The sequence below is a fragment of the Pinus tabuliformis genome, chromosome 8, assembly GCF_031772625.1.
Source record: "Pinus tabuliformis cultivar Carrire ecotype Pingquan chromosome 8, CPIR1, whole genome shotgun sequence".
Classification (NCBI taxonomy): Eukaryota; Viridiplantae; Streptophyta; class Pinopsida; order Pinales; family Pinaceae; genus Pinus; species Pinus tabuliformis.
Genome location: NC_142294.1, coordinates 1,467,040,852 through 1,467,062,291, shown reverse-complemented (window position 1 = coordinate 1,467,062,291; position 21,440 = coordinate 1,467,040,852).

Genomic DNA, 21,440 nt, shown 5'->3' with positions numbered 1-21,440 from the left:
TCCAAAACCATAGGATCAAAAAAACTATTGGACTAATACCATGAACCAACCATGAAAGTGCGTGAGATCAACACTTTTGGATGCAATACCATGGACCAAAACCATAGCATCAAAAACTCTCGGAATAATATCATGAACCAACCATGAAAGTGCGTGAGATCAACACTTTTGGATGCAATACCATGGACCAAAACCATAGGATAAAAACTGTCGGACTAATACCATGAACCAACCATGAAAGTGTGTGAACTTTTCTCTTGCATGAAGGGAACTTTTCTCTGCATGAAAGTGCGTAAACTTTTCTCTACATGAAATAAACTTTTCTCTGCATAAAAGTGCGTGAACATTTCTCTACATGAAATAAACTCTTCTCTGCATAAAAGTGCGTGAACGTTTCTCTACATGAAATAAACTTTTCTCTGCATAAAAGTGCGTGAACTTTTCTCTACATGGAATAAACTTTTCTCTGCATAAAAGTGCGTGAAATTTTCTCTACATGGAATAAATTTTTCTCTGCATAAAAGTGCGTGAACTTTTCTCTACATGGAATAAAAGTTTCTCTGCATAAAAGTTCGTGAACTTTTCTCTACATGAAGGAAACTTTGTTGCACTATAATTTATCAAATAAATTTGCTGCACTATAATTTATCATTTGTGTGATTTGCCATCAAGGACAACACTTGTCTCATAATGCCAACAATCTCCCCCTTTGGACTTGTCATACTGAGAATTGTCATCTGATATCTCTTCCATAGATTCATCTAGATATATATAAGTGAGTTGATCTTCTATGAGTTGTTTGCCATCAAGTACAACACATGCATCATAATGCCAACAATCTCCCCCTTTGGACTTGATGGCAACAATACCAAATCACTCTCCCCCTTTGACATCAAGGGCAAAGGGCGAAGCAAGATATTCTCTTTCCTAGAAGGACATTTCGCTGTTCATACTCCCCCTGAGTACCTGTTGAAATCTCTGAATGAGCTCCCCCTTTGTATATGCCAAGGTGTACCAATCTGTTCATTCTACATGCTGAAAGCTCTGCTCTTTCTGAATTGTGTTGTTTCATGCTCCCCCTGACTGTAGGAAAGATCTACAAAAGATGTTCTCCAAGAAAGAGATAGAGACATATTGCAGAATATTCAGACCAACATCCATGATCTCCTTCTGTACTTCCTCCATAATGCCAACAATGCATGATATGCTCCCCCTGAACCTGTGCCATTCGATCTTCGACCAATGTACGCATATACTTCAGATGAACCTTGCGTACAACCAACAATCAGAAGAGATTCAACAACAAGATGATACATCAACAACCCCCAGCTTTTGCCTGAGGTATTCAAAGGTCTCCCTAGGCAATGGTTTGGTGAGTATATCAGCAACCTGTTCCTTAGAAGGAACATACTCCAACTTGACCTTTTGTTCAAGCACTTGTTCCCGGAGAAAGTAATACTTGATTGGTATGTGCTTGGTTTCTGAGTGCATGACTGGGTTCTTTGAAATGCTGATTGCACTTGTATTATCACATAAGATGGAGATAGGTGGTGTACAAGTGATTTGAAAATCCTGCAGGGTCTGCATCATCCAAAGGAGTTGAGTGCAACAAGATGCAACAGCAACATATTCTGCTTCAGCTGTAGACAAGGCAATCGAACTATGTTTCTTGCTGAACCAAGATACTAATCCGGAACCCATAAAGAATGAACCACCACTTGTGCTCTTCCTGTCATCCACGCTTCCGGCCCAATCTGCATCAGTATAAGCATGAAGTGTGAGATCTGTATCTCTAGGATACCATAAGCCATAATTTTGAGTCCCTTGAAGATATTTGAAGATTCTCTTTACTGCCTGAAGATGAGTTTCCTTTGGATTTGCCTGAAATCTTCCAACTATTCCCACTGCATGCATGATGTCTGGTCGGATACCTGTCAAATAAAGTAGAATTCCAATCATAGATCTGTAGGTTGGTTGATGTACTGCTATTGATTCATCATTTGCACTGAGGTTACATCCTGTGACCATGGGTGTACATACTGGTTTTGCATCTTCCATGCCATATTTCTTCAAAATCTGCTTGAGATACTTGGTTTGAGACAAGAAGATCCCTCCTTCCTTTTGTTGGATTTGCAGGCCAAGAAAATATGTCAATTCTCCAAGAAAAGACATTTCGAATTCTTTTTGCATCACTAAGGCAAAGCTTTGACTCATAGATTCTTCATTGCTGCCAAAGATAATGTCATCTACATACACAACAAGTATTAGCAATTTGTCATTTTCAATTTTATATAAAGATTGCTATCTGCTGATCCTTTTGAAAAACCTTGTTGATGAAGATATTTGTCCAAACGATAGTACCAAGCCCTTGGAGCTTGTTTAAGACCATAGAGAGCCTTTTTCAGTCTGCATACAAGATTTGGATCATTTCCAAGAATGAACCCATCTGGCTGCTCAATGTATACTTCTTCTTCTAAGTCTCCATTCAGAAAGGCTGATTTCACGTCCATTTGAAATACTTTGAACTTTTGAAAGCTTGAGAGAGCAAGGAACATTCGGATGACCTCAAGTCTTGCAACAGGAGCAAAAGTTTCCTCAAAATCTATTCCTTCTTGCTGCACATACCATTTACAAACAAGTCTTGCCTTGTTTCTAATTACTTCCCCATTTTCATTCAACTTATTTTTGAAGACCCATTTTGTCCCTATAACATTCTTATCCTTTGGTCTAGGAACCAACTCCCAAGTGTTGTTCTTTTCGATCTGCTCAAGTTCTTCATCCATTGCTTTGACCCAACATTCATCTTTGCATGCTTCTTTTACATTTTGTGGTTCAGTGGAGGAGAGTAATGCCAAATAGCTTGAAGCTTCTGCAATTGTTCTTCTTGTTTGTACACCTACTTCTTTCTGCCCCAAAATCTGAGATTCTGGATGATTCTTCTGAACGTATCGGGATGGAGTCTTCTCTTATATTTTTATTTGTTCCTCTGGTGCTCCTTGAGGTTCTTCTTCTTCATCATTCTGTCTTTGAGGGTAGTCTTCATCTTCTTCGATATTTTCATGATTTACTTGCCTAGGAATGTATCCCTTTTCATCAACCACTACATCAATGCTTTCAACAATTCTTCCAAGTCTTTTATTGTAGCACTTATATGCTTTGCTGTGTGGAGAATAACCAAGAAGAATGCCTTCATCTGCTCTAGGTTCAAGTTTGCCAAGTTGCTCATCAGTATTCTTAATATAGCATTTGCTCCCAAAGATTTTGAAGTGCTTTACCGAAGGAGTCTCACCATACCAGAGCTCATGAGGAGTTTGAGTGCTGTTTACTTGGACATTTGTTTTGTTGAGAATAACAACCGCAGCATATGCTGCTTCACCCAGAAAGTTACGCGAGTTCCAGACTCATCCAGCATAGCACGAGCCATTTGTTGGACTGTTCTGTTCATCCTTTCCACCACTTAATTTTGCTGAGGAGTTCTAGCTGTAGAGAATTCTCTCCTTATCCCATGTTCTTCACAGAAATCGAAAAATTCATTTGAGGTAAACTCCCCACCTCTGTCAGACCTGAGGCACTTAATTTTGTAACCTGATTCATTTTCAACCAAGGCTTTGAAGGATTTGAATTTCTCGAATGCTTTGTCTTTGTGCTTCATAAGTCCTAACCAAACAAACCTGGAGAAATCGTCAATGAATAATATCAAGTATTCTTCTCCTCGAGGTGTCCTTTTCCTAAATGGACCACATACATCTGTATGGACTAGCTCAAGAGGCATGCTAGCTGATCCTTCCTTCTCTAGAAAGTTAGTGTTGGCTTGCTTTCCAAACTGACATGATTTGCATATGGTGTTGTCTGGAATTTTGATATCTGGAAGACCACGAACTGCCTGATATTTGCATGCTTTCCTTATTTGTGAAAAGCTTAGATGCCCCAACCTCCGGTTCCATAACCAATGTTCATCATCCTTTCCCAAATAGCATTGTTGTTGTCTTTCTTCAAATATGTATAGATTATTTGGAGTTCTTCTACCTTTGATCACTGTTTCACCTGTATCAAGATCACGAACACGACATCCGTTTGATCTAAATATCACCTCGGTTCCTTGATCACACATCTGGCTGACACTTAGAAGATTTTGCTTCAATCCATCAACATACAAAACATTTCCAGCTTTGACCTTTTCTTTTAACTGAGCAGTGCCTTTTCCTTTTATAACTACAGGAGTATCATTTCCAAAAGAAACTTTCTTTCCCTTTTCTAAAGCAAAATATGATTCAAGTTTTTCTTTATCACCTGTCATATGTTTTGAACATCCACTGTCAATGTACCATAGATTTTCTTGTCCTTCTGCATAAAATGCTATCCCACATCTTTTTGTTTGTGGTTCCTTTATTCTCCATGTTCTGGTGCTTGAGGCTTGTTCCTTTGTCTGCTGAGACCTGCTCCTGCATTTAGAATCTTCATGACCAAAGTTATTGCAAATAGAACATTCAACTTCATTTTCAAGAGCCGAAAAGTTGTTATAGGTCCTTTTTGTAATCCCGATCATACTTCTTTGTTTTTGATCTTCTCTAGTCATGATTGTTTTATATGCAAGACATTGAGCTGTTTTGTGACCGAAGTTATGGCAACAGAAACATTGCCCATTGAAGAAACTTCTGCGATTATCAAATCTACTGGCCAAATGATTGTAATTTCTATTGTCATCCATTCTTGAAGCAAATTGAGAAGATTTTACCTGTGGCTGGTTGTAGCTTTTGTTCATCCTTAAGACAGATTGCCCCTGGTTTACCTGATAGTCTTTGTTCGTTCTTGATGTAATTCGTCCTTGCTTTACCTGGTGATCTCCATTGTGCTTTTGCTCATTTCTTCTTGCTGAATCAAGATAAATCTTTGAGGTGGATGCTTGAGATGTTTCTCCATTATACCCCAGACCTGTCTTATTTAGTGGAGAACACTGTACATTGATGATCTCATCCAGAGTTTCAGATCCTTTGAAAAACTTAAGATTAATAGCCTTTGTTTTCTCAATTTCTTTTCTAAGGTCAACAATTTCACCTTCTAACTTTTCAAGATATTTTTCTTTTTCATCAATTTGAAATTGTAGAGTATCAATGATCATATTCTTTTCTTCTATACATGTCTTAAGTCTAGAAATCTCTTCATAAAAAATATCCACATCTATAGCATCCATGTAATCATCATCTTCAAATGCCATTAAAATTTTATAGTCATTACGTCGTTCATCTTCATCACTATTTGATAGACCATCACTGTCTTCATGAGTGTAGTAGCTTTTCTTATTTGCATTCTGTTTCTTGTTCCATCTAGCAGGTTCCTTTACTTTGTCAATCTTATCCTTATGAGGACATTTGGCAACATAATGACCTACTCTTCCACAAGAAAAACATTTAAAAGGTAGCTTACCTCTGAACCTTCCAGTACCCCGTTGAAGATTTCTGACAAAATTTTATTCTTCTTCTTCTTCTGGCACGTGAATTGATTCATAGTAGTCTCCTTTGCCTAAAGCCTTAAAAGCAGCTTCTCTCCTGTCTGATGGACCTCCTTTTCTCATTTCATAAGCAATTAGAATTCCGTGTAGTTGAGACATAGTAAGAGTTTGTAGATTTTCCTTTTCTTCTATTGCAGATACTTTAGATTCAAACTTGGGGGACAATGATCTTAGGAATTTTTCAACCACAACATCCTCTTTTATTTCTTCACCCAAGTTTTTCATACAATTAACAATCTCATCTACCCGAAGGAAATAGTTAGCCACAATTTCATCATTATACATTCTGAGATTCTCATACTGAATCCTGAGGGTTTGAAGTTTTGCACGTTTTACCTGTTCATCTCCTTCGTAGCTCAAAAAAATCTTGTCCCATATTTCTTTTGCAGATTTATATTGCATAACCTTCACGAATTCAGATTGAGATAGACATCCTAGAAGAGTATTAACCGCCTTTGCATTTGTTTCATATTTCTTCTTCTCAGCTGAATCTGTAGGAGTAGCTGATAGAAAAGTATACCCTGTTTCTATAATGTCCCATACTTCTGTACCCAAAGATTGAATATAGGCAATAACTCTTACCTTCCAATATACGAAGTTTGTCCCATCAAAAATCGGTGGCCTGATTGATGGTTCCTTCTCGTAGTTGCTCATGATGTTAGATATTCCTTCAAGCGATCAAGCTTCTTCAGAAGGACCTGCTCTGATACCAATTGTTGGAAATAATACTGAGGGGGGGGGGTGAATCAGTATTATCAAATTCTTTTCAATATATCTTCCTTATTTATACTTTGAATAATTCTTCAAATATTGATCATTACTTTGTATGTCAGTATCATAAAATAATGAGCAGGAACAAGAAAAGAAAATAGTCACACAAAAGAACACCAGATATAAGGCGGAAACCCAATGTGGGTGAAAACCACCTGCTGCAATATGTCTCTATCTTCTTTTAATAAGAAACTCCTTTTACAATGATTTTGTACTGGTGCAGTCCTTTACCAGTACGCAGGCTACAACCTGGAGAGAGCTACAAATCTCTCTCTCGTTTTCCAGTCTCTCCTGGAAGGGAGCTACAAACCCCTACTTCTTTTCTTTCAAGGACCACTTTTCATTAATTTTCAGACTGGATCCAAGAACATCAAAAACCCATCAACTACACTTGCATCATCAATCTCTGATTTATCCAATACTGAATCAATGCTTTCACCAAAGCCAACCCGCATACAGATCTGCAAATATTTCCTTATAACTTTGCAGTATACCTAGATCATAACATGTGTACAATAAAACATGCATCAATAATTCAGATCTATAAATTCATTCTTTCAAATATTTAGATATTAGTTAACCCAGATTATTAGATTTATAGATCAACCGTGTGCCACATATCACAGATCAAAATCATATAGAGATACCACTATTCCAGCCTTAAGATTATGACCCATCAATAGAACTTATCCTTCTCCTTATGCTCAGGTTCCTTCTTCATTCAGATCCAAATCTGCACCATAACCCAATCACCATATTCCAGATCTAGCACTTTATCAGATATTCAATAATTCAGAAGATGCTTTGCCAAATGATCTCCTTCCTCTTTTATAGCCTTAGTCCTTTCTCAATACCACGGTCCAAAACCATAGGATCAAAAAATTTGTTGGACTAATACCATGAACCAACCATGAAAGTGCGTGAGATCAACACTTTTGGATGCAATACCACGGACCAAAACCATAGGATAAAAAACTGTCGGACTAATACCATGAACCAACCATGAAAGTGCGTGAGATCAACACTTTTCGATGCAATACCATGGACCAAAACCATAGGATAAAAAACTGTCGGACTAATACCATGAACCAACCATGAAAGTGTGTGAACTTTTCTCTTGCATGAAGGGAACTTTTCTCTGCATGAAAGTGCGTAAACTTTTCTCTACATGAAATAAACTTTTCTCTGCATAAAAGTGCGTGGACATTTCTCTACATGAAATAAACTCTTCTCTACATAAAAGTGCGTGAACTTTTCTCTACATGAAATAAACTTTTCTCTGCATAAAAGTGCGTGAACTTTTCTCTACATGGAATAAAATTTTCTCTGCATAAAAGTGCGTGAACTTTTCTCTACATGGAATAAACTTTTCTCTGCATAAAAGTGCGTGAACTTTTCTCTACATGGAATAAATGTTTCTCTGCATAAAAGTGCGTGAACTTTTCTCTACATGAAGGAAACTTTGTTGCACTATAATTTATCAAATAAATTTGCTGCACTATAATTTATCATTTGTGTGATTTGCCATCAAGGAAAACACTTGTCTCATAATGCCAACAATCTCCCCCTTTGGACTTGTCATACTGAGAATTGTCATCTGATATCTCTTCCATAGATTCATCTAGATATATATAAGTGAGTTGATCTTCTATGAGTTGTTTGCCATCAAGTACAACACATGTATCATAATGCCAACAGAAAGTACCTAGAAGAAATGCTATAACAAAAATGTTAGCGTGACCTGTTTGAGGCCTTATTTTAGGAGCATTGTAAAGGCTTATCTCCCTATGCTCATGTCTCCTAAAATATTGTGACCCAATATTTGAAATTTCTACCACATAATTCGTGGTAAGCCCCCTAAATTTTCACAAATTTTCAGCTTCTGAAAGCCCATTGAAGATGAGTTATTGCAAAAATTCCAACATGACCTCTTTAAAGGTGCATTCAGGAAGGTCATCTTCCTTAGATCATAATTCCTAAACTATTGTGAACCAATATCTGAAATTTTTACCAAATTATTAGTGGGATTTACATTGAATATGGAAAAATTTTAAACTTATAATATGACGCAGAAGGAAAGTTATAACACATATGATAGAAAGGTCTAAACTTTAAACTTTGTTCTTCATTTCACCTATGATATATCCCATCCAGTCCAAGTGTTTGAACCATGCTATGATACCACTTTGTAACACCTTCTAGGGTAAATGTGCATATAAACAACATAATATGAACATAAATACAATAAACATATTAGCCAACAAAATCCATATATATTTATCAGTACATTTCCACCTGAAAATCAAGGGAATGAATTTTGTCACTAATAAATGCAATAAACCAATTGGCGATGGGACTACCACGTTCCACTTGACCATCGATTGGATGAGCAAAGTCTCTCTTTAGACAATCACCCCCATGTCATATACCAAGCATGAATGTGGGATCTCATAGAAAACATCAATAAAAAATAATCCAAGGCTTCCATAGGCCACCCACCTCAACCCATCAAACAGTGATTCCACCTCATGGTTGGACATCACTAAAAACCATGATCAGATTGGTCTCCATCCAAGGGCTTGAGGAAAGTTGAGGAATATTTGGCGCATTTTACTCAAGAGTAAAAATCAAAGAATCTTCTGTCAGTTCACCTCCCTTCACATTTCATACCTTCCCAAAACCTAAGGAAGTTAAATATATTCTCATAAATAGGCCACCACGGGTCATCAACAGTTTTCCAATCCAACTCCAGTTAGCTATAATTCAAGAAACTCCTCAGCAAAGACCTGTGATAAGCCTCATACCACCTCCCTTGCACAACATGGTTGCCCCTGCCTTTATCCTAAATAAATATGATCCACTGGACTTTCCACAACCCCTAAATGGTATGCCTTAAGATTATATTAAACTCTTGCCAAGATTCACTAGAGAAGATGATATCTCAACTCAAAGACATATAGAAACCTATTGTGAATTTGAAGAAAATATGAATGTACAACACCTATATGTGGTGTTAAGTCTCTTTGTCCATTCCCTAGATGGGGGGGCCAGGAAATGATTCAAAACCCTCCCAAATTCTTTAAGTGACTACCTTAGAGGAGATGGAGAATTATTTTATGCATAATTGGGGAGAGAAAAGGGATCATGGTTATATCATCACTGAATTTAATGCAATGAAGAAAAATTATTATGAATATGTTTTAAAATTCTTAAAAAGGTTTAAAAAATTATACAATATCCTTCCAACTGAAATTAAACCTCCATAGGCTGCTCCCAAAGTGGATTTTTCTAGGGCTTTTGAACTTGAATTTGGGTTCACTCTTAGAGATAGAAAGTCTCATACCGTGGACTAGATTCAAATAGATTCTTTCGAAGTTGAAGAAAATCTCACTTCCAATGGGAAATGGAAAGGGAAAACTGAGTATGGTGATACGGGGAGGGGAAAAGGGGAAGAAAAATATTCGATCCATGGGAAGCAAAACCAAGGATAGAAGCTTGAGGAGATGAATAAGCTGATAAGAAATTTGTCTAACAAGCTTGTAAAACTAGAGTTTGAAAAAAATCCCTCCTCAACAAACTCAACCATCTCCGAATTGAAATTTAAACCCTCCATATACAAGACCACCTTTGTAGATCTTGCAAAGGGAGAGATAGTAACAACAAGAGCATATTCAACCACCTTTGTATTTGGAAGATGATCCAAAGGAACAAGTTGAAGAAACCATAGAGGTTAAAGAAAACTAGTTCTCTTCTCTTTCTGATGAGGAACATGAAATAGAAGCACATGAGGAAGAAGTAGACGAATTGAATGCCCCGCTGGATGATGATGAGATTGAAAACTATTGTAGCTACTTTGTTGACTTCATGGAAATCTAGTTACACAGAAAATATGACCTCAAGTCTTGTAGGAAAAGGTATAGAATACAAGATCAAAATGAAAAGCCTCCCATTCAAGTCCCCCTAAGTCAATAGAGAAAGGAAATAATCTTCTTGAATAAGTCCCACCAAACAAGAAGGAGACCTTAATTCCTAATCCTTGTAAGCTTGCAGCCCCAAAATAGAGACATTTCCTCCCCAAACCAATCTAGGCTATAGTAAGGAGAAGGAACCTGCCAAAGCTTCCATAGCTGATAGGAACCCTCCTACGTTTAATATTCAAAAAGAGTTGGAGAAGTTCAAAATATATATTCCCTTAATGGAATTGTTAAAACAACCTAATTATAAAGATCAAGTATCTTAGTTCATATGTCTACCTACTATATCTCCTCTGAACCTCCAAGAAGAAAGACCCATGGTTGTATTTGGATCTCATGTTGAGGAGAAAGACTCTTCCACTATCCCTTTCTATGTTACATTGGTAATTCATGAGCTCCTATTGCATAACTGCATGCTTGACTTAGGAGCTTCTCATAATCCGATGCCCTTGTTTGTCATGGAGCATTTGGGGCTACAAATAACAAAACCATATAAAGACATATACTCTTTTGATTCTAAGAGATTCAAATTCCTGGGGATGATTAAAGACTTGGTGGTTAGTTTGGATCAGATATATTTAAAATGTGTTGTAATGGATATTGTAGTTACTAACATCTCAACAAGGTTTGGTATTCTTTTATCTAGGTCATGGGGATCAAAAACTAGGGAATAGATTTGACATATGCTACCATTCATGTTTTTGGTGGAGAGGAACGTTGATTATATATAGAATCGAGATTTGTAAAGATAGTTAAAAGGGATGATTCTTAAAATAATGCTCTAGTGTATGGTAAGGAGAAGGATTTATCTTGTTTGATGTTAGAGGAAAATGATAAAATCTTGGATGAAACATGATTGGGATGTTATTTCCACTTCAATAAACAATCACTAGAATGTAATAAAGTATGGAAGTTATAATTTGATGGTGCTTATTGCAAGCAAGGAAATGGGGTAGGTGTGTTGTTAGTGTCTCTAGAAGGCAGCCTAATTCCTCTCTCCTTCAAGCTAGAGTTTAAAGCCACTAATAATGTTGTTGAATGTGAAGCTTTGTTGTTAGGGCTGCAAGCTACCAAAGATTTCAAGATTGGGTGCTTGGAAGTGTTTGGATATTTAGAGTTGGTTGTGAAGAAAATTAGAAATCAATGTCAAACTAAAAATCCAATATTGAAGGCTTATCGAAATGAGGTATGGCATATAATTTAGAATTTTTTCATATCCTTTAATATGTAATTTTTTCCTAGAGATAGAAATTGGATGGTTGAATCCTTGGCTGTAGATGCTAGTAACATTAAGCCTCCTCAAACCGCTTGCTTAGATATGAAGTCTAGGTCAGGTATAGACCTTCAATACCAGAAAATGTCAAGTATTGGAAGGTGTTTGAATATGAGGAAGAAATCAAATAATTCATGGAGGTTATTGGATATTTTTCAAACTCATTGATTGACCAAGAGGATGAGAAAGTGATAAATGAACAAGAAGTCAGTTGGGTAGAAACTATTGTTGGACACAAGATTTTATAACTGAAGGGTAACACCATCCCCAGGGTTTTGGTCCCATTGGAAAGGTTGTTTAACTCAAATTATGTGGTTGCCAACCCAACTGAATAAGAGCTTGAAGATAAGGTGAAATACTGTAATGTTGGTATAGAACAAGAACCTAGAGTAATTAAGTTTTCTAAAGGAGTTCCTAAAGAATACAAGAAAAGGTATATGGATCTTTTTAAGTACTATATGAATGTGTTTGCTTGGTCATACGATGACTTTAAAACATTTGAGACTACTATCATTTAACACAAAATTCCTTTGAAGAGTGGGGTGAAACCATATAAACAAAAGCTCTAGAAAATTAACCCTCTGTTGCTTCCATCAATTGAGAAAGAGGTGAGGAAGTTTCTCCAGGTCAAAATTATTGTACCTTTGAGGTATTTAGATTGGGAAACAAATTTAGTCCTTATCAGGAAGAAGAATGGAGAAATACGATTATGTGTTGACTTCATAGATCTAAAAAAAGCCTCACTAAAAGATAATTACCATTTGCCTAAGATGGAATACATTTTGTATAAGGTTGTAGGGTCTACTTGGATGTCCATGATGGATGGCTTCTCTAGATACAACCAAGTCATTATGCACCAAAAATACCAGAAGAAAACCATTTTCACTACACCTTGGGGAAAGTTTATGTATGCCAGAATTCCTTTTGGCCTCATAAAAATAGGAGCCGCTTTTCATAGAGCTATGGATATAGAATTTGTTGGAGGACATGAAAAATTTATAATAATCTACCTAGATGACATCATTGTTTTCTCAAAAATAGATGAAGAGCACATTAAAAAATTGCATAACACTTTTGAGAAATGCAGAAGGCATGGTTTGCCTTTAAACCCCAATAAATCCTAGTTTGCTCTAAGTGAAGGAAAACTACTTGGCCGCATTGTGGCAGAGGAAGAAGTAAATATTGATCCCAAAAGGGTGGAAGCCATCAATCACAATGCATTACCAAGAAATAAGAAAGAAATCCAAGTATTCTTGGCCATAATCAACTTCTTAAGAAGGCTTATACCCAATTATGCTACAATAGTCAAAGAAATCACAAAGATGTCGAGGAAGGATAGTGAGGTAAAGTGGAATATAGAATCTCTGGAATAATTCTCTAGAATCAAAAGGGATTTTGTAGAGGGCCCGAAAACTAGTCAGTCCAAATTATCAGAAACCGTTTTTCATCTTTTCTTTTTCTCGCCCCCTATGGTGGATGTTGTCTTGTTGCAAAAAAATGATAAAGGAAAAGAGAAACCAATCACACTCTTTAGCCAAGTGTTATGATATGCTGAGCTAAAATACAATATCATGGAGGAAATAGCCTATGACTTAGCCAAAGCCCTGTAAGCTTTTAGAATCTGTGTCCTACAATCAAATATAACAACTTAGTTTCCTTCATATTTTTTGAAAGATATCCTTGTGCATGGTGACAACGAGGAAAAAAGAGGCAGGTGGATTGCTAAAATATAGGAATATGACATGGATATCAGACCCACCAAGTTGATCAAAAGGCAGGGGCTAGCTAAAATTATGTTTGATGCAAATTTCGAAGCTTTGGGCATAAACTTATTGACAAAAAAGGATGGAGAAAGTGTAACAGTAGAGGAACAACAAAGAATTGAGACCTGAACTTAGAAATCCAGATGAAATACATTGTATCCCACTGGTGTAAACATATTTTCCATTATTTACTCTTTTTATGGGTCCAGTCAATTTTGATAAAGTTAAATACAAGGCTCTGAGGGTACAAGCCCAGAAATTTGTGATCTCAAATGGCCAACTGTATTGGAAATACCCAGTGGGGATTTAAATATTATGTCTGGTTGGAGAGATCCATAAAGTGATTAATGAGTTCCTTAATTGCATCTGTGGAGGACGCTATAGTTGGAGAGGTAATCACAAAAGAATATCAAAGTAGGCTTTTATTGGCCTAAGTTGTTTGGCGAGCTGCATGCCTATGTTTAGATCTATGAGAAATGTCAAATGTTTGTAGAAATAAAAAATGTTGTCTCACGTTCCTTTAATCCCTATTTTCGTAGAAGAACATTTCACATAATGTGGGTTATACTTCATTGGATAAATACATACACCTTCCAGTGGCCAACACAAATAGATATTCACATCCACTGATTATTTCACTAAGTGGGTGGAAGCTACCCCATCTAGAAATGCAACTAATGCATTAGTCATCAAGTTTATGGAGGAAAACATCCTTGCCACATTTTGTTGCCTAGGTAAAATTGTCATTGACTATGCTTAGGTGTTCAAGTCAACCAAATTTATGGATTTTTGACAAAGGTACAACATTACAGTAAGCCATTCCACTGCCCATTACCCACAAGGAAATGGATTTGTTTAATCCTATAATAAAAACTTAGTAAGTATTCTGAAGAAGACAATAGTAGAAGATCAAAAGAATTGGTATTCACGAATGAATTTTTCCCCATGGGAAAACAAGGTTACCACCAAAAGGTCCACTGGGAAATATCATTTTGAATTATTGTATGGGAAAGCTACAATTTTTCCTATACAATTATCAATTCCAGTAGCTACAATCGTACAAGATGTTGAGGAGGAGCTAAATGCATTGTTCGAAAGGATAAATTAGCTACTAGAGCTTCAAGAAAACAAGTAACAGGTAAACTAGAATTTTCCAAATTATTAGGAGAGGATGAAGTCTCTATTTTATAGAAAAGTGAAGGACATATCCCTGCAACCAAGAGATTTAGTACTTAGTTGGGATGTCAGAAGAGAATGTAAAGGAAAACATGGGGAGTTTGATCCTCTGTGGTTTGGAACTTTCAAGATTGTTGAAGCAAAAGGGAACAATACTTTCTTGTTGGAAGATTTAAATGGTGAAATGCATAGATTTCCTGTGAATGGGATGTTTCTCAAGCTTTACTTCGAGCATTAAAGAAGCCCATTCTCACCCACTTAAATACCGATGAGCCATTTTAAATACTAGAAATGTTTTGTGTTCTTATTACTATTGTTTTGTTTTATGTGGGTTTGAATAAAATGGATCCATGCCCAAGGAAGGAGACACTAATATGTAGGTTCTCAGTGCATTGCATACAATCAAATGTCCCCAGTTGGAGCCAATTTTGTTTATATTCATCAGTTCTTGTTGTAGGGGAGATAAATGGTTGCATTCAAGACTTATGGCTTAAAACATAATAGAATTGGGGACGAGGGAAACTTTAGGCCTTGGTGCCATAATAAGGAGCTCTAATACTAGAGGCTTCATCCATGGAATACTCCACAAAGTGAGCGTAGTGGGGTAAATAATGAAATTAGTATAGGAACACCTTTTTGGTTAAATTTAGTGAAGATCACATGTTGGATCATCATCCATCTCTTGCTAATCGACCCCCGAAAATATTTCGAGGAGGTAACATGTGTGGATGATAGACCAATGCTACCCATAGAGTTGAATAGCCAAATGTGTGGGCTCACTGATCCAACAACCCATATTAATTTTGTTGGATAACCATAGGATCTCGCTTCCCATTCTTCCACCCATTGGAGGAAGGTGGGGTCCACCTGCCATGTCATAATTTCGCCAGCACCATTTTTCAAGCGAGTGATGAAAGTAAAGGTAGAATGATAACTTCCTCATTGCTTTCTCCCATCCTCCTATCAAATTCATCACCCAATCACCTCTACCATGTGTCCCCCCTATGACACCATTTGACATGAGATGATAATTTCCCCTCTCTGCCAATAAAAACCCTTCCTGCTCTAGATTTTTTTTTCTTTCCTAGTGAAAATTCCTCCTATACTTTGTCTGCTCTATAACTTCATTCAATTACTAAGCTAGTTTAGAGCTCACCTCCAATGTTATTTTCAGTTGTTTCCATGCCAATCAAGTAGCATGTCGGTCCCCTCGACTTGCAAATTGTTTCGATAGTTGTTTAAAATGAAGAAGGCAGCCCCCAAGACCCCCAAAGCTTAAGGAGCCAAACCCTCTTCCAATGTCAAAATACTCATGGACACAAATGCACAAATTTCAGACCCCTTTGTACTTACCACCTGTCGGACATATGGTTTGACATGTATTGCCACCATGCCATAGGATAGGATCCACTTTGTGTAGTTGATTCAAAGCTATATTACCATATCACCCCTTCTATGCATAATTTCTCTGAGTTCATTTCTTGGTTAATTGTTGCAGACATAGAAGAAAATAATTGTTTTCTTTACTCCATTGCCAAAATCCTAGAGGTGACACTAGAGTTGATCTAGAAATATTTGATTTACCCAAGCTCCCCTGAACCCTAGCAATTCAAAGAAACCACTCTGGTTTATAATTATACTACCCTTTCAACTATTGAAAAATAATCCTTTCTATAAATGGTCCTAGCCCCTGGCTTGCATTCCTTGCCCATTGCTGATAGTTCCCTAATAACTATCTTTTCTAAGTTTTCGCAACCTAATATGTCTATAATTTCTCATCTTCTTGGGGATGATAATGCCAATATAGAAAATAAATCATCCCTATGGGTTCTAAGGGAGATGATGCATCTAGACCATCTATTTGACATACCTTATTACTTGGATGAGTCCATAAAATTAAAATTATGTTATTTTTCTACCACCTCATACTTCAGGTATTATTACCTGTTGTTCTATTTGTTTGTGTATACTTAGGTGGATGAGTTTGAGTGCTTTGGTATCAGTATGATGGGCCCAAATAAGCATAGGAAGTTTGTTTTTAACTGGAGTGTGACTGGAGGAGACCAAATAATGATGGATAATCTTAGTTCATATCCTCCTACATGGCCATTTCTTATAAAATTATTCATACTGTTTCCCCTCTAAGAATCCTCCCTCACCAAAAATAAATAATTTAAGTGAGGAAGGCCTTTAGGGTGATACATCGGTATCTATTTGAGGATTACATAGAGATTAGGGTCTATGGGTATGAGCTTCCTCCTTACCACTTGCTTGTATTTATTCCTATGAGGATATTCACCCTTGAGTTCATTATACAAAGTATTAATATGGACCAAGTCCACTTTGTCCCTGCCAAAAAGGTATACATGTTCAAGTTGGGTAAGCCTATAGGTCCTTTTATTGTTAACTCTAGATAGGCCTTCCTGATAGCTGAGGAATTAACGAAAAAAATAATTTTGATATTGGAGATGTTTAGCATTATGATCCTTGCGATGTCATTTGTTGGTATCCTAAATTTCCCTATTTTCTATTCCATTTCCATCAAAATAAACCTATTTCTTCTCTCAATAAAAGACCCTTCCTTCTTGCACTAATAGAAGATAGTTACCCATTCCTGTATATGCTCATATTTTATATTAATATTTATTTCAGCACTTCATTAATCATTTTATCTAGATTTCATGCCTATTTACATATATCTTGTAACTCATATTAATTTCCTATAGTAACCATGGAAATTAGTATTAATTATGAATGAGTATGACTAGTGCAGGTAGATTCTTGCACTGCCATGAATTATGTCTGAGATCTTTGAGAAGCCAAATTTTCCACGAGGACGGGTCTTGATCCTTAACTTCAAGTTTAGGTGTTGATGAATTGAAGAAGGATAACAGGTGGTGTGCAATCAGGGAATATTTTCCCAAGTTAGGTTATGATTAAGCGAGATTCATGTGTATTATAAATGCTGACCAAGTTTGTAATTTCAGTTTCTAATTATGTTCGATCAAAAGGCCTGCACAAGAAATGTTTGTAATGAGTGAAAACGGCTAGAGCCAAAAGGATATATAAAATATAGATATATGTAGGAGGAGGCTAATCAGAAAGGATGCATCGAATGTAATTTTTTTTTTTATGTAATCTAGTTATTGCCTCAGCTCTGGGGTTGGACTGCTCTCTCGTATATATTTTTCAAATCAAGTAATACAAGAGAATTTCCACGATTTACATACACAATGTCTAGTTTACCTTTAATTTATCTTTTGAAGTGTTGAGATTTTTTGTTCCTTAGAAGGGGAACAAGTTGGTTGGCTAGGGCCCAGCCAACCTAGTTCATTTACCCCTCTTGCTTTCGTTATTCAGTAAGAAGGTGTGGATATTTCATTTGCAGTTGTGTGATGTTATAGTTTTAATCTTTATCTTTCAACTTATGATTTAAAATATAATATGTATCCAACGTGTGAAACAGATCCGTGCTTTGAGAGTTATCCGTGTTTAATTTGTTTATGAATTATATTTATTATATTTCCTTTACTCTCAATCTTTGTTTTAATGCTTTTCGATCGGATCGTGAAAGGAGCTCTTTCATGCACCAGTGCATGTTGTTGCCTGCACTTGGATTTAATTATTATTTTGTAGGTAACAATGAATCACTTCTCTGCTTATTATTTCTAGTTATTACGCAAGTGAATGAATCATTAATTTAGTAACTATCTTCGGTATTAAAAGTACATCTTTAAGAGGATCTGGAAGCAATTGCATAAAACCATCATAAACATATTATACTTGCAAAGAACATAAGCATCTTTGAATGGATTACTAAAGTTAGTTAACACATGCAAGACATTTAGTTTACTGTTTGATTCTTTTGAAGTGCCTTTATTTCATGAAGTTTATTTCCTTTGCAAGGTTTAATGAATTGAAGCATTTCCTTTTTCATAGATAATTTACTTCAGAATTTTATTTATAGTTGCAATTCTTTTCCAGCACATCTTTTAGTCTTTTTGAATATAATTTGGAAACTAGGTGAAGCAAGCTCTGCTTTGGTGCGAGAGCTGGTCTCTTGTCACAAAAATAGAGTGCTCAAAGCCCTTAGGATTAGAGCACCTTCACTAAGACATAAGTCTTCAGTAAGGAAGCTCACATACACTTATGCACAGAGATATTGTACCTAAAATAGTTCAAGCAGATTGTAATAGTACAAGGACAGATTGTTCATGTGGAAGGAAGAACAGAAGGAAGACAAAATTTTGCAAGGGCCCACTTGTTAGACTATTAGCCATCCATCTGAAGATGAACATAACATTTCATTACAACATTTAAGATTGTTTCTGTTCTGTGGAATTTATTTACTTGATTTACATGCAAATTTTCTTTTACATTTCAGCACTAGAGTTGCTTTGGCGTCAATTACCTTTCTGATTGTTTCCTATCTGATTCTGCAAAGCAATTCCTTTAAGAAGTAGGATTAGATATAGGAAAAGTTCATACCATTTCTGGCATTGCTTGTGCTTCGTCTCTAAGTTTACGAATCCCTTGGGTTGACAATTAAGTGTTGAAGAGTTTGTTCAAGTGCAATTACTCCACGCAACATTTTGGAATCCATAGTCAACCTTCTCAACCTATTAAGAATGGTTCGAGTGGAAGAACAACAATGGAAGATATGGAAGACCATGCAAAAGGAAGTGGTGAAAATAAAGTAAATGAGGAACAATCCGCTTTCGGATTCTCGGTTGTGGATCCTGATACACAAGTACAAATGAAAAAAATTTCACCATCAACTCTTCCTCATTTATCTGGTAAGGTACATGAAGACCTAGACTCTTTCTTATTTGAGTTTGATATTTTGTGTAGAAGTTATGATTATTCATTGGATGCCAAGAAGTTAAAGTTGTTTCCTACAACCCTCAAGGAAACACTATATCTTCTTGGGAGAAAATGAAGAGAGTGCTCTTTTCAAAATATTAGGAATATTGTGAAACTAGTGATATTCAAGATGAAATATTTACTATTGTGCAAAATGATGATGAGACTTTAGAGGACTACTTGGAGATATTCTTGTATATCCTTCAAATGTCAAAGCACAAATTTGATCTAAGTACCATTAGAACCTTCTTCTTACACGCGCTCACTGATGATACTAGAATTAATTTAAATCTGTTAGGACAAGGGGATATTTGTAAAAAGACTTTTGATCACATTTGTTACTTGTGTAGGAAATTATTGAGGAATCTATATAGATCCAGTAAAGGAATTCAGAATAAAAACAGAAAAACCAAATCTAATGATGTTATGATTATTGGATTAGAAAACAAAATGGACAATATGAAAATTGAAATAATGAATATTGTTAGTAAACAAATAGACCCTTTGAAGTTTCAGTAGAAACTTGTAGAAGAGAAAGAGATATTGTCTATTTTCTTTCCTGAATGTAGAAGAAAGCATCCTTTAAGAAAATGTCCTCTAGGTACTAAAGAAACTAATAAATGTGAAATTTGTGCAGATAACCATGCTACGAATAAATGCCCATCTATACCTTGGCTGAAAGCTGTATTGGAGGGGGGACAACCTAAATCCGAATCATTGCATGCTATGGGAGCAAGAAGGAATTGGCCTCAACTAATTGCAGGTATGGTTCTTGAATCACCACGACATATTTTTGGTTATAATGCACATTCAATTTCCTATCCTAACACTAGTCACTCTCAGCATTGGTAGCAGGGGAATCAATATCAATATGGAAAACCCTCCCAATCTTGGCAATAAGGATGGATTGGGCCAAACCATTCATATCATCCACATAATTCCTATCATGCACCTATGCAATCATACCATATTGCATATGCACCTTACCCAATGCCTTAACCATCATTACCTCAGCTGAGTCAACCTATGCCACCATTACCATTACCTCCACTGTTTCGACCTTATTAGCTGCCTTCTCAACCTTTACCCAACCCCAACAATAAAGCAATAAAAATGATACATTCTATGACTCTGCTTTCTTCATCCAGATTTTAGACTATGCCAGTTGGAGTTAATGATCTCCAATTGAGATCAGGGAAGGTAGTAATCTCAGAGTATCAAAAGCAGCCCATGGTTATTATCAATGACAAAGGAGAGGAGGAAAATCCTAACCATTCCGAAAAAGATGACACCATTCAGCCTATCTCTATACATTCTGATCCCTTGTCATCTTCTTCCAACTGACCTCCCTATCCAAAGAGGTTAGTCATGGAGAAGAAAGACCCCATTCCTCAGTCTAGCCTGGCTTCCGAGCTTAGGAACCTTTTCATAAGGGTACCTTTGCTCCAAGCTATCAAAGATATCCCCATTTGTACAAAAATCATTAGAGAACTCTGTCGCAAGAAGGTAGGAAGGAGAAGATTGGAACCCTAAACCATTCAATTTGTTGGTAGAGCAACAGAGTTAATGACGAGATGTATGAACATGGAAAAATATACAGACCCCAGAAACCTTGTTGTCTCTATTCAGATAGGTGATGTTCTTGTCCAAAATGTACTTATAGACCTAGGGGTAGCCATTAATGTTATGACCAAGAAAACCATGGATCAACTTGGACCAGTCCATATTCAGCCTACTCCCACTATGCTTGAATCGAAAGATAGATCTAAAATCAAGCCAGAAGGAGTATTGGATGATGTGGTCATTTCCTTATATTCTTGGGAATATCCCATAGATTTCATTATGCTTCATCCAAAGAAACCTATAGGAGGGTGGTGGGCTCCAGTATTGTAGCAATAATGCTACAACTCCTGGAGCTTCCTATCTCTAATTTTATCAACCCGGTAGTTCGTACAAACTTGGAAGCGACGGTGATGTATGCACAAGTACTAGCTCTTGTCGCAGCTGTCACTTGGTCAGCTGGCACAAGTCCGCTAGGGCTTAAGCCAACTTCTATATGCTCACAGAAGAAGCTTTATGAATGATGGACGAAAGCTAACTCAAAGGAGACT